Raw genomic sequence first — 13,012 nt, 5'->3', positions numbered from 1 at the left:
GCGGCTTGTCGGCTGGGCAAAGTTCTTGCAGCTTCTTTGACGAGTGGAAAATAAGAATGGTTCGACAAAATGAAACAGCGAATGGACAAAGTACAGTGCACTATCTTTGTTTGGCTCATTCGAAAACCAAAAATATTGCTCTGCTGTAGGTGCTCTACCGTAAACGCTTTGACTGTTAAGGCCCGTTCACACTCTTGCGACTGACTTCGACCGAGAGAGACCAGAACGGTTTTTAAGCCTTTCGCGACTTCTTAGGACCGGATGCGATGCAGCGGATTTGGACCTAAGAAGTCGCAAGAGGCTTAAAAACCGGTCTGGTCTCTCTCGGTCTAACTCGGTCGCAAGAGTGTGAACGGGCCTTTACTCACCCGCTAAAAATCTGGGCATGGAAGGGCACTTTGCCCTTAAGTTGGGCGTCTGCTGACGAGGTGCAAATCGGAGGAATAGCCGACATGATGGTAACGTGACAAACGGTCCACGGATGAAAATTGCGATTCAATCCATCGCGTGAATCTGCCATTATTTGACAATTGTCCTAATATGATTAATTGATCCCTATTAAAAAAAGAACAATTGTTCTCTGAAACAATGTAATGAAGCGAAGTTTTTATGAACAATGCCTGCTCCTTTGACAACGGAATAGTATGAGCCTTGGTATAACAGGAACTTTCCGTAGATCAGACATACATTTATTCCATGCTCAAAGTAAAGACATGAGTTTGTCTTGGCAATGCCAACCTCCTGTGTATGATCTGTAAAAAGTCCTTAATGACCGTGGTCAAAGGAGAGGATTTTCTGCTTTCAAGAACAGGATGGGGTGAAAGAAAAAGTGTCTCAATGAACAATGAACGCTCCAGCTTATCCACTCAGCCAAGTTTCTGCAACATGAACTAGGCTCTAAGAGAAAGACGTAGGATAAGCACTTCGAAATCTTTAGGATTTGCCAAGGGATGAAATTAATTAGATGCACAAAAAAGTAGACGGAGGAGGATGGCAAGAAAATTTTGGGGCTTGTGTTCTTAGACTTGAATTGTTTGTGCAGGAACCATTACTGAAGCAGCACCTCATTCCTGAGGCAATAATTTATTGCTAGTCAAAGCCTGTTTCCAGAAATGCCCATCAGGTGAGCGGCTTTTTTTTTTTCTCTTAAACATGAGGTGCTCTTTAACATTGCCCTCCAATCCCAAACCACGGCTAGGAGATTCTTTTCGGCTTCTCGTTGGCCAAGAGATCTTGTCAAGCCCTCTATTTGCGTCCCGGTGTTAGGCATCTGCATTGCCCTAACTTCGTTTGCGCTTTCTTCTCTGTTCTAAACTCCCAAACTTAATTCAAGCAACAAGCATCGATGGCGACAGTCCCTCGGTCATCGGGACACCATTGCTCGGTTTTAGGGTACACGAATAACGACAGAAAGCGTTGAATACAGTCTGAGGACCTATGTATCTTGCACGGAATCCGGCAAGGTGAGTGCGGCTGTTTCTACATGACCCCAATCTCCGGTGGCAGTGGTTTGCTTCTGTAAACTGAAAAGACTTTTCTCCAACGCTATCCTCTCGACCGTGCTCGTAACATTTTGTGAATAGAGCGCACACCGAACTTAACGCTGTACCGTCGATGAACATGGGGTACGCTCGCAAGGTGCGTGCAAGTTTTCTCGAGATAATTGCTGTTTCAGGTTGTAACAATTTCTAACTGAATTTATCTTAATATTGATATTTCAAAGTGTTGACAATGACTCAATTTTATCAACTACAACGCTGAGTTGAAGGCTCATTTCTGCCACCGGGTGTGGCTGAAAATTGTCGAAAAGCTTGTTCTATTGGTCTTCCTGAATCACGATCACCTGAGCAATACCAGAGAGCCATGAACCTATGTTGACCGTCACAATGCGACTAGATACTTATTTTAAAAATTAGTACATAATGTAGCCGGGAAGAAGCCTTCAATTTCTGTTGCTGAAAGTTGAAATATGCTCATGCATCAATTTCGAATCGTTGAATCATTGACCGACTCGCTCCGGCAAAAGGCCCATCTCGACTTTGCTGTTTTCAGTTCTCGACAAAAGACACACTCGTTGGCACGGGATCCTCAAATAAAACGTTTATAAACACCGATGCATGAGCATGTTTCTATGTTTATAAACAGTGATGCATGAGCATGTTTCAACTTTAAGCAACAGAAATTGAAGGTTTCTTTCCAGCTACATTATGTACTAATTTTGAAAATAAGAAAAATCTAGTCGCATTGTGACGGTCAGCATGGGCTCATGGCTCTCTGGTATTGCGCAGGAGATTGGGATTCAGGCAAAGCAATAGAACTAACTTTTTGACAATCGCCAGCCACACCTGGCGACGAAAATCAGCCTTCAACTAAGTGCTGTAGATAATAAAATTGAGTCAATGTCACCACTTCGAAATATCTATATTAAAATAAATTCAGTTCCAAAATGTTACAAGCTGAAAGCAAATATCAGGAGAAAACTTGCACACACCTTGCGAGCGCACCCCGTGTTCATCGACGGTACAGCGTTAAATGTCATGCCCACTCCATTCACAAAATGTTCCGAGCACAGTCGAGAGGATGGCGTTGGGGAAAAGTCTTTTCGATTTAGGGACGCAAGCCACTACTGCCGGAAATCGGGGTCATGTGGAAAGCGATGGAACTTAAAGACACTGCAGTCGCACTCGCCTTGCCGGATTTCGTGCAAGATACACAGGCTCTCGGACAGTATTCGACGCTTTCTGTCGTTATTCGTGCACCGTATAACTGAGCAATGGTGTCTTGATGACCGGGGGACTGTTGCCATCCAAGCCCGTGGCTCTAATTAAGTTTGGGAGTTTAAAACAGAGAACAAAACACGAACGAAGTTCGGGCAATGCTTACACCGAACACTGGCAAAGCCTCTCATCTGGGGCTTTCACTGTCTTTAACGCTCCAGCAAGGGGGAAAGCGCCGATAGCCCTTTCCCCTTTTATCTCTCGCACCCTTTTAGTAAAACAGTTTATACACGGTTCTGCTCTGCTTTAACCCCGTTAAACAAACTTCTTACCAAGCACCGGTGCACTGCGGAAAAGCAACACCAGCGGAAGCAAGCTCCACGGGTGTTGCTTCTCCGCAGTGCACCGGTGCGCCGAAAGAAGTGCGCTCAATGGTGCTGCGAGAACAAAAAGTATGAATTACATGAAAACATCGTTCGAGCTAAGCGGCCTATAAATACATTGAAAACGTAGCGGGTCGACCAAAGTTTTGAAATTTGTTTGACTTAACCAGAAGTATTAAATACCCGAGTTTGAATTATCGCGAGCCTACTGTATATACCAAGGGAGATCTGGCTCAATCCAATGTGCTTATATCGCGAGCCTACTGTATATACTAAGGGAGATCTGGCTCAATCCAATATGCTTAACATCACTGAATAGTTGTGCAATTTTAACTGGCTAGTTTTATTTCTCAAGCACTTGATATGTTCGGTATTCAAATCAATGCAAATTTTTACTTTGGTTCAATTTATGGGGGTTTATTTTATATGTCATGTTTAGTAGGAGCTAGGCTAGTTTGTAAGCACGTTGCTCACTTACTTTAACCATGCATGTCATATACAATTTGTTGCGATTGTGTTTGAATGCAAATCCTCTTCTGCTCTTTATTTCAAGCTGCCCTTACATGCACCATGAAGATACCGAGGAGGTCTTCAATTGAATGACAACTTCAAGCAAAAGCATGGAGGGGCATCTAAATGGCCAGCACAAGAACAACTATAATGTAATTTTTCTCCAAAGTTAAAGCCAGGTTTCTTCCAATAAAGGTATTGTGGTGAAACTTCTTAATTGGTTCGTTGGTTGAGCTGTCATCTATAGGAACAGCTGAGCTCACACAAACAAAATCCTGGCAGTGAGAAGTACTGGTTGTGTGCTCTTTCTCTTTTGCAAAACATGAACTTTTTGGCTGAGGATGAAAGATTATTCAAGTTCGTATCTACAATGACGGAGCTATGAACTCTCCATACCAATCTACCCCGAAAGCTTCATGTGACTTAGGCTTGCTTGAATATGGAAGCTTTTTGCACTAAATAATGAAACACTTGACATTTACGTCTTTTTGAACTGGACTCTCCGTAAAAACAAGGCATATAATTTCGTAGAATGACGGAACGTCTGTAGCCCACATTACGGACAGCTATCCGTAGGAAATGTGAAAGCTGTCCGCACTAAATACCGAAGGACTATACCTTTCCGAATTATATAAGGCAAAGCTACGAGTCATCCGCACCAGTCCTGCACCTCTGATAAGTCAGGTGACACTTTGGCAGATCTAGAGCTCTGCCAGGTGAGTCGCCTGATGTATCGGAGGTGCAGGTGGTACGGATGGCTCGAGGCTTTGGCCTTATATAATTCGGAAAGGTATAGTCCTTCGGTATTTAGTGCGGACAGCTTTCACATTTCCTACGGATAGCTGTCCGTAATGTGGGCTACAGACGTTCCGTCATTCTACGAAATTATATGCCTTGTTTTTACGGACGGTCCCGTTTCTAGATTACGGCAAACCATACCGGCAATATTGAACCGGCAACTTTTACCCATAAAATGGAAAACGGATAACTGTCTGTAAAGTGAACTACGGACGTTTCGTCATTTTACGGAATTATATGCCTTGGTTTTACAGACAGTCCCGTTTCTAGATTACGGCAAACCATACCGGCAATATTGAACCGGCAACTTTTGCCCGCAAAATGGGGTGAAAATTTTTTACAGTGTAGCTAGGGTTCAGAATAACGATACTTGGCCATATTGTGGCTTAAAATCATAGTTGCCAGTTACCTGAAGCTTTATCGAAAATCACAGGAAACGCTTTTCCGTCTCCCACAAATGTTTAAACAGCCCGCGACAGAGCATTGCAATATTGCATCAGCTTCCTAGCACCGCATCTAATGCTGAGGAAGTCGTACTTTTGGATCATGACGATCGGCAGTTGCGTTTGCTCTGAACAAGACCCAGAATGGCGGCGCCCAAAACGATTTTGGGGAACGGAGTGCCGATACTTTAAAGCTCATTTAGTGACTCTCGGCATGAAGTGAACTCGGGTGTATTATTTTCCTCTTCGTCTTTATTGTTTATTGAATGATTTCAATCATATCGAATAATTAACACATTATATCACGCTACGCGTGTGTAATTGTTTGTCTTAGATTTATTAACGTGACCCAGTACTTAAACCATTCATTTATCGATAGTAAATCTTCCAATATATTTTCTAAATGTGAAGGTAAAAAGACAGAGATTGATGATGATACAGACGCCAACGCCGCCCTCGGAAATTTTTTGAACATTAGAAATCAGCAGTTTGTCTGCCATCCGCCAGGTAGCGCAACAAAACACCCAAACAGTTTTTTATTGTTTTTAAAATTAGCTAAGCGCTACACCTATTAAGAAACCAAAGCAAGGTCATTGTGAAAATTTAATACATCGCAATGTATATCTATTCCGAACAATAAATGTTATTAGATGCCAATAAATCTGTTTGATGTCCAAAAAAGGTATGCGTCGAAAACAGGTAAGTTTGAAAGGCTCCTGGAGCGTTATGACTTTGAAAATGAAAAAAAGCCATCGTCCACCTCTTGGGCAACCATTGTAGCTCTAAATGTTACAAAAAGTTTTATTATAGTTTAATTATTTCCTCAGCGGCATTTGAAGTACCATGACTCGAAGCACCAAAAAGTGCTACGTTTGATATAAAATATCTAAACAAAAAAATTTTACACAACATTAAATTTTTTTTTGTATATTACCAATTATAAGCACTACATCTGTAGCTAATTTCATTGCCATAGCGCTTGTCATTAAAACATATTTGTGCTGAAAAATGTCAATTTTAGGGCAATATTTGGAGGGATGAAAAGAACAAAGTAGTGCAAATACCAAAAAAGTGTATCGTTACATTCTGCTCCGACATCATCTTAACAAAACTGCTATATTGGAACCGTGCTATCTTTAATGAATCGTTCATAAAACATGAACTTGCGGAGCAAGTGAGGGTCCGCGCCATCACATTCGCAACGCTACAAACGCGCATCACCAATAAAAACCAACACATACATAATATCAAATGAAAGAAGAATACATTGCCTTTCGAATGACATCAATCCCACAAAACAGTATTTAAAAGGAGATGAGTAATGACCTGCCGAAAAGTATCTAAACTGCCACATTCAGTGGGACCGTGGCCTTAACAGTCCGAAATATCTGAGGGAGGGGGGGGGGGGGGGGGGGCGGTGGAGAGACCATACACTGGAGCCCTCCTTGGACTTGAAAGAAATTCGAAACCTAAGTTTTTTTATTTTTTTTTTCGGATTTAGCCCTAAAAGAGAATCGAAACCTTCGAACTTTACGTAGAAAGAAATTCGAAATCTCCGAATTTATCAGACTTTATGTCTATAAAAATTCGAAGCGTTCGATTTTTCGAATTTCAGATCCAAAGAAAAATCGAAACATTCGAATCTCTCGAATTTCAAGTTAGGAAAGTTCGAAATCTTCGAATTTCTCGAACCTAAAGTAAAACAATATTCGAAATAATCGAAGCCGAACTTTTAGAAACCCTGAAAGCTTCGAACTTTTCGAATTCGAAACTCCACGATTTTTGAAAGTTGCGAATTTTTCGAATTCGAATCTCCGTACGGTCGAAAATATCGAAATTTTTCGAAATCCAACATCAGTTCGGTTCGAAAATGTCGAAACCTTTCCAAATCGAACCTCTGGTGGTTCGCGGCATCCCTAAGAGAAACTGCTGCAGCAGTACACTGTCAGTATCACCGTCAATGACATAACACTGAAGAAGCCTGAAATGCCAGCCATTGCCTACGTGGCTGGATTTTGTGCACATGCTGCTCTCAAAAAGCCAACTTGTGATGCATGTGCGGAAAACCTTCCCGTGCACACAAGAGAGATGCAAGCTGAGAGAGACATGGTGATCGAGAACCTCTCGAGAGGTAGTCTTAGGTTTCCTCGGCCATGCCTACTGACTGCAGTATTGCACACGGAGATTGTGCTGGAAAAGCAACTTGCAGCAGCATAAATAGGCGCAGATTTCTTGGAGCCGGAAACCAACGTGGGATCCTGTTGGGGCTAGTGAAGTGCCATTTGTCAAGTGCGGATGATGAAGACTTTGATATGTGCTGCAACGGGCATCACCCGGAGACAGTGCTGTCTTGTGTTCTCTGTGCCGCTGCCAACACTTTGCTAAAAAAAACATGTGCAGCAACAAAATGGCCACCTTCGTACAGAAAAGGGTAACGAGAAGGCACGAAAACTACAAACCTTAAAATGAAATGGACGTGGTTGCAGCAGTGTACAAAATCGGGTTCCTGAAACATTACTTACTATTATTCAGTTTGATATACACATGCAGCGATGTGTTAAAATGTTTATTGTTCACTGTTATGGCAAGTCGACAACCCAAGAATAAAGTATTGTTTAAAAGATCACAGCATACATTGCTCTGATTTATGGCAAAAACACATACAAATTGGTACAGTGCTAATCACACTTGTCTATAACGCGCGAGCGTGCGGCTTTCTCCGGGGAGCGCTAGACTGGTGGCATTCGCGGAAACTAAGCTAGTCACGTGGCGCAGCATGGAACGGCCAGCTCGAGGGGTGTCCTGCCCACTCTATCGGCATGATAAGCGATAAAAGTAAAGTGCTTTTTGATATATTTTTGTTTTTTGATGACGACATGGTTGATACGTCTTCATGCTTTAGTCTGTTTATTGTTCGAGCAATGATGTTTCTAAAAAGCGTGCGAGCAGCCTTCCGCGTTCGCCGCCAGCTGATAGAGTGGGCAGGACACCCCTCGAGCGGGCCGTTCCATGTTGCGCCACGTGACTAGCTTAGTTTCCACGAATGCCACCAGTCTAGCGCTCCCCGGAGAAAGCCGCACGCTCGCGCGTTATAGACAAGTGTGATTAGCACTGTACATGTGCTTTCTTTACTTATCAACTCTAAAAAATAAAAATAACACAGCCAATGGCTCCCTTGTATGATTTTATAACCTAATGAAAGAGAGCACAAGTACCAATTTTTTCAAAAATATTTTGAACAAATGGCAAAGCTGTGCAATTTGATTACATACGTATTGCCCCATACCAACCATATCCTTCACTTCTCTAGAGTTTTACCAATTCCTAGCTTCTCTTTAAAATGGAAAGTTTAGACTTAAGCGGCATCCGTATTAAAAGTTAATTTCCCAAAAATGCTTTCCAACACTCAATAGTCTCCCTCAATCGCTATGAGATTAATTAAATTCTGGTGTAAGATTAGCTGTTTGAAGTAGTATAATCTAAACCAGTTTCTTTTTTCTTTAAGATAAAATGCCTAAAGGCAATGCCACAACCGGTACACCACCGCAAAACATACAACTGGGTGCTCAGATAGGAATATATGAGTGGTAAAACCAACGAAGACACGTAAAGGACATTCCACAATTTAGTACATCAATGGAAGACATACAACAGAATATCCAGAATAGAAATATTTTACCGCTAAACAAAGAAAATAATGCATGTTACGCCGACCGCTTTGCGTCAGTGTGACTATTAAAACAAGATCGCATGAAGGATCAACGCGAACGCTTGCAGAACGTTTACCCATAATCGTTTCATGGACTCAAACCAACTTTCAATATTACAGCATAACCATAGAAATAAATCGAGCTTCAGCACTTTCGATAACAGAGCACAAACGGTACAGAAACTAGCAAGCCGTTTTTCGTGTTCCCCATATTTTCACACCAATGCTCGCCAAGTTTCCGAATTCTAAACTTGGCTGGACTAACATATCTCAAACGTGACAAAAAGAAAACTTCCCAAGGGATATAACGCCCCATCTTAGTAATGATATCCTTTTGGAGAAATTGCATCGAAACCTGAGCTCCAAAAAACTGCGTTGAACCTCGCTGCTCTCGCACAAGCAGATCCTAGTTTGCGAAGCACGTAGACGTTAACGAAAGCACATGCGCACACACGCGCACACACATACACCGGATATATTTCTTGCTTCTTCCTAGTTCACTTCTTTCGGGGAGAACGCTGTGGAACGCAAACGAAAAAACCAAACACCCTTCGGAGAGACGTAACGAGGCGCTTACGCTGCCTTTTTCGCCGATATTGCGCCGAGACTTGAGCTCTGAAGAACGATGTTCACGGACATATTCAAGAGAAAGTTCGAGCACCGTTGGATTTCTCGTAATGGACGAACTGATCACAGTGGCAGATAGCACGTCGAACCCAACAGCAGAACCAGGCATGAGTGATATGGCGACGGAACTGACGGTGGATCGGGGTGCGTGACGTCACGCGGGAAGTGAGATGGCCTTAGTTTCTATAGAAGGTGTTTCGCCCCCCGCCCTCACTCACGCGGCGTGTATAGGGCCTTGTAAATGTATGTGCGAATATGGACGGCACCGTTAAAATATCCCGAGTACTCTTCTGCACTGCGCCTATACTCTGTTTCCCCTTATGTTTTGCCGCAGCGAAGGCTAGAAGCGCGAGGTCATAGCGTTGGCATAAGGTAAAATAGAGTAGGGTACTTCAGTTTTAGGCACGTGCATTTCCAAGAACCTTGCAATACGCTGAATATTTTTTTCTTCTTTCTCTTAGAATAAATTGTTTGCAGAAACTGCAGAAAACACAGTTCACTTGTGCTCAACTCCCACAAATGGATGTGCAACGCCACCCTTGGTTAGTGTGATTCTGAATCAACAGATGGCGGTGGGATCGCCTTCCAGGCCTGTACATCAATGCGAGAAATCGTGTGTGGTGGCGATTCGATACAGTAGGGTAATTTTGTATATCGTGAATTTGACATCCCTGGTCGCTTCCTTGTTTTTCTCTGCACGAGCTTTCTTTGGAACGCGCTAGGCTGCGCCAGTTCTCGTGCAAGGGGGCCAGTTGCCTACGCTCCGAGCTCACGTCTCCAGCAAATGTGGGCGGAACAAACCGCGAAAATCGTCCTGAGCCAAACGGCGAAACACATGGACAACCAAACCACCGACGCGTTGAAAAATATAAAATTGCCTGTGCGCCGTTAGCGGGGATTTCAGAGTCCAATTATACATATCTCAATGTGATCAGATTTATAATGTGACGACTGAAGGTGACGAGAGGACGAACAGTGAACTGAAGAATAAAGGTTTAATGAGCGAACTTGTGCCAAACAAAATAACTAAAGAGAAAGAGCGTCGAGGCAGCAGAAAAGCTGGCGGCGATTCGGCAGCGAACAGAGAGCGAGAGCGAGACTGACTCGACAAGGTCGCCGGCAGCTGCTTATCTACAGTGCGTCACTATCTCGAAAGTTCGGCAAAGAAGGTTCGAGCGTCGCGCGCTCAGGGCGAGGAGGAACTGGCACTTTCGAGAACAAGAAAGCAGGGTAGAAGTTGCGTCTGGTGCAAGAATGACCGCGAATCTTCTAGAAGTCTGTGACCGAGCGTTGCTTTCTCGGCTCTGCGGGCAGCAATAGGACGGGCCAGCCCTTTTGTCGTGCATGTGTATGGCTCTTTGTGGATTTCCAGGAAAACGTCATAACGTGATAGACTTGGGTTTCCGAAATTCTAGCTTGAGGAATTAACTACCTAAAAAATCAAAACAAATGAACTATTTTTTGGGCGGTCAGGTGCCTCATTTAGTTAGATGGATGTTTATTTGGACCCAAACCACGAGACTGGAAAACACAAAAAATGACACTCAGATTTAGATGTTGAGTTTGGTAAACCCAAAGTAGGACTGGTGCGGGAGTCATGATAAAAACAAATATGCCAATGCGTAAAATTACCTCGCAGCAATAAATTATAAGAATTAATTTTAACACGAATCCAATGATAAATGCAGTGAATGACGAGGCAAAGATTCTTTGCCTGTGGATAGCTTTTGCACATAGTTTAAACAATGTACAGAGTGTCACAAAAAAATACATTTTTTTTATTGTAGGAATAAGCTAGGCATCGCCGAACGCTCATTCTCCGCCGGAAGGTAGCGCTAGAGGTCACAACCAGATGTCAGAGTTTCAGCCCGATCCGACACCTTATTCAAAATTTATAAGTGATTTTCTAAAAAGTTCAATGAGAAATTGGCGGCCGACGGAGTTTTCGAATACATGGGGCTCTGTGGGCACCATGAACATAACGCGGGCGAAAATGGGTTCCATTTTCCTATTGCAATTTTCAGAAAATCCCTTTTAACTTTTGAATAAGGTGTCCGTTCGGGATGAAACTGTGGCATCTGGTGTTTACCTAGCGCTTCCATTGGGCGGAGAATGAGCGTTAGGCGATGCGTAGTTTATTTTTGTGGTAAAAAAAAACAATGTAATTTTTTTTTTTTTTTTTGACATCCCGTGCCATGCAGTTCTAATCTGGTGATTGTGCTGGTTGTGACTTAGCGCTACCTTTGGGCGGAGAATGAGCTTTCGGCAATGCCTGGCTTATTTTTACAGTAAAAAAAAAACCTGTAATTGATTTTGTGACATTCTGTACCAGTCCTAATTTGGTGATTTATGCGCGCAAGTAGTGGCGTGCATAAATGAAAAAAGATGCAAACGGGTAGAGTCTGACGTTGTATAAAATATAGTATAATCACGCACATGGTACACCGACTAAGAATGAAACAGCCCTACATTTTACACTAGCGTTGAGCGTATCGAAAGTTAAGGGTGCATCAACAGCTAAAGCTTGTACACATATATACTGCTCAGGCCGTTATGTTTGAATGCTCATAGTACTTTATTACCCTCAGATTTGGTGTAAGTTGTCTCCTGATCGCTTACAACAGAAAGAAGGAAACATTCTAACTCTGGATTGATAGAAAAACTCCACCTGCTGACAGCTACCAATCATCTCGGCGCCGATTATGAGTATTCAGTGCGTGCCAACGGACGGATGCTTTGAACAAGTTTTTCCCACATGATTTCATACAATCGCAATTGTTCTTGACAAACAACAATGTTTACTCAGGCAATCGGTCACATGTGAAACTTGGAATATTTTGTATTGATTGTGGCACACGTGGCAAGTTGCATAGTTTTTTTTTACAATCCGCGAAGTAGAGTGCTCCCGGGTTACCTTGGTCTTTCATGCATGACACAAAAAAGCACAAAATGAATCACAGTGGGAAACGAAAACAATAATGATAAACAAGCGTGTAAACATGCGAAAACTGAGGGCATTGCACATACACAGAAGGTAAGCTTTGTTTCACTAAATACATTACCAGTAAAGTATTTGGTTTTATCGTGTGAGCGAAGCGGAACATACAAGTGCGAGCCACGGCCGGTCTGGAAGCGCGCGCCCTCTTTCTCTTCTTACGGCCTTTGCAATCGCCCGGGAGTCAATGGCATTTTTTCCCCGTATACAGTTCACTTGCTTGCCGCCAGGGGCGCAAACACCTCACCCCACTTCACCCCGCTTGGAGAGTCCCTTCGAGCTGCTTTGCGCTGGTGTTCGAGCTTCGTAGGTTGTTGTTTTGACAAACGTTCCTCAGAATACTTCTGACTAACCATGCAAAGACGGTCACGGACAGAAACGAAAAATCAGCTGGATATGTACACAAGCCCTCGAGGAAGCACTTTAGGCTGTAATATGCACTGTGAGAAAATTGTGCAGACTACTACACCCTCGTCTAGAGCAGCTGACCGACTTCATGTGCGGCCTATGTAATGATGATGAAGACCACTGCGATATATAGATTGGGCCTGCTTACATTTCACGAGAGCGTAAGAATTATTTATCATTTAAAGTTCGTACGTAGAAGGGGTCTGTCTCCTCTTGTTCTTGAGTTGCGACAGAAGTCGTGGAGGTAAAGACGAGTACAGTTTTTCCTCAATTTCATTCGCTGTCTCGACTTACTACTTTTTACCCCCGAATATCTCGGAAATGTTCGTGAAATATTCACCGTATTAGGATCATCAGAAGCGCATTAGATAGTGGCTGAGGGTCTAAACGTAAGGATCAGGTATCAAAGGCTATAAAAATCT

This window comes from Ixodes scapularis, unplaced genomic scaffold, assembly GCF_016920785.2.
Source record: "Ixodes scapularis isolate PalLabHiFi unplaced genomic scaffold, ASM1692078v2 PGA_scaffold0__279_contigs__length_252992795, whole genome shotgun sequence".
In the NCBI taxonomy this organism is placed as follows: Eukaryota; Metazoa; Arthropoda; class Arachnida; order Ixodida; family Ixodidae; genus Ixodes; species Ixodes scapularis.
Note: the sequence above shows the minus strand (reverse complement) of the source record.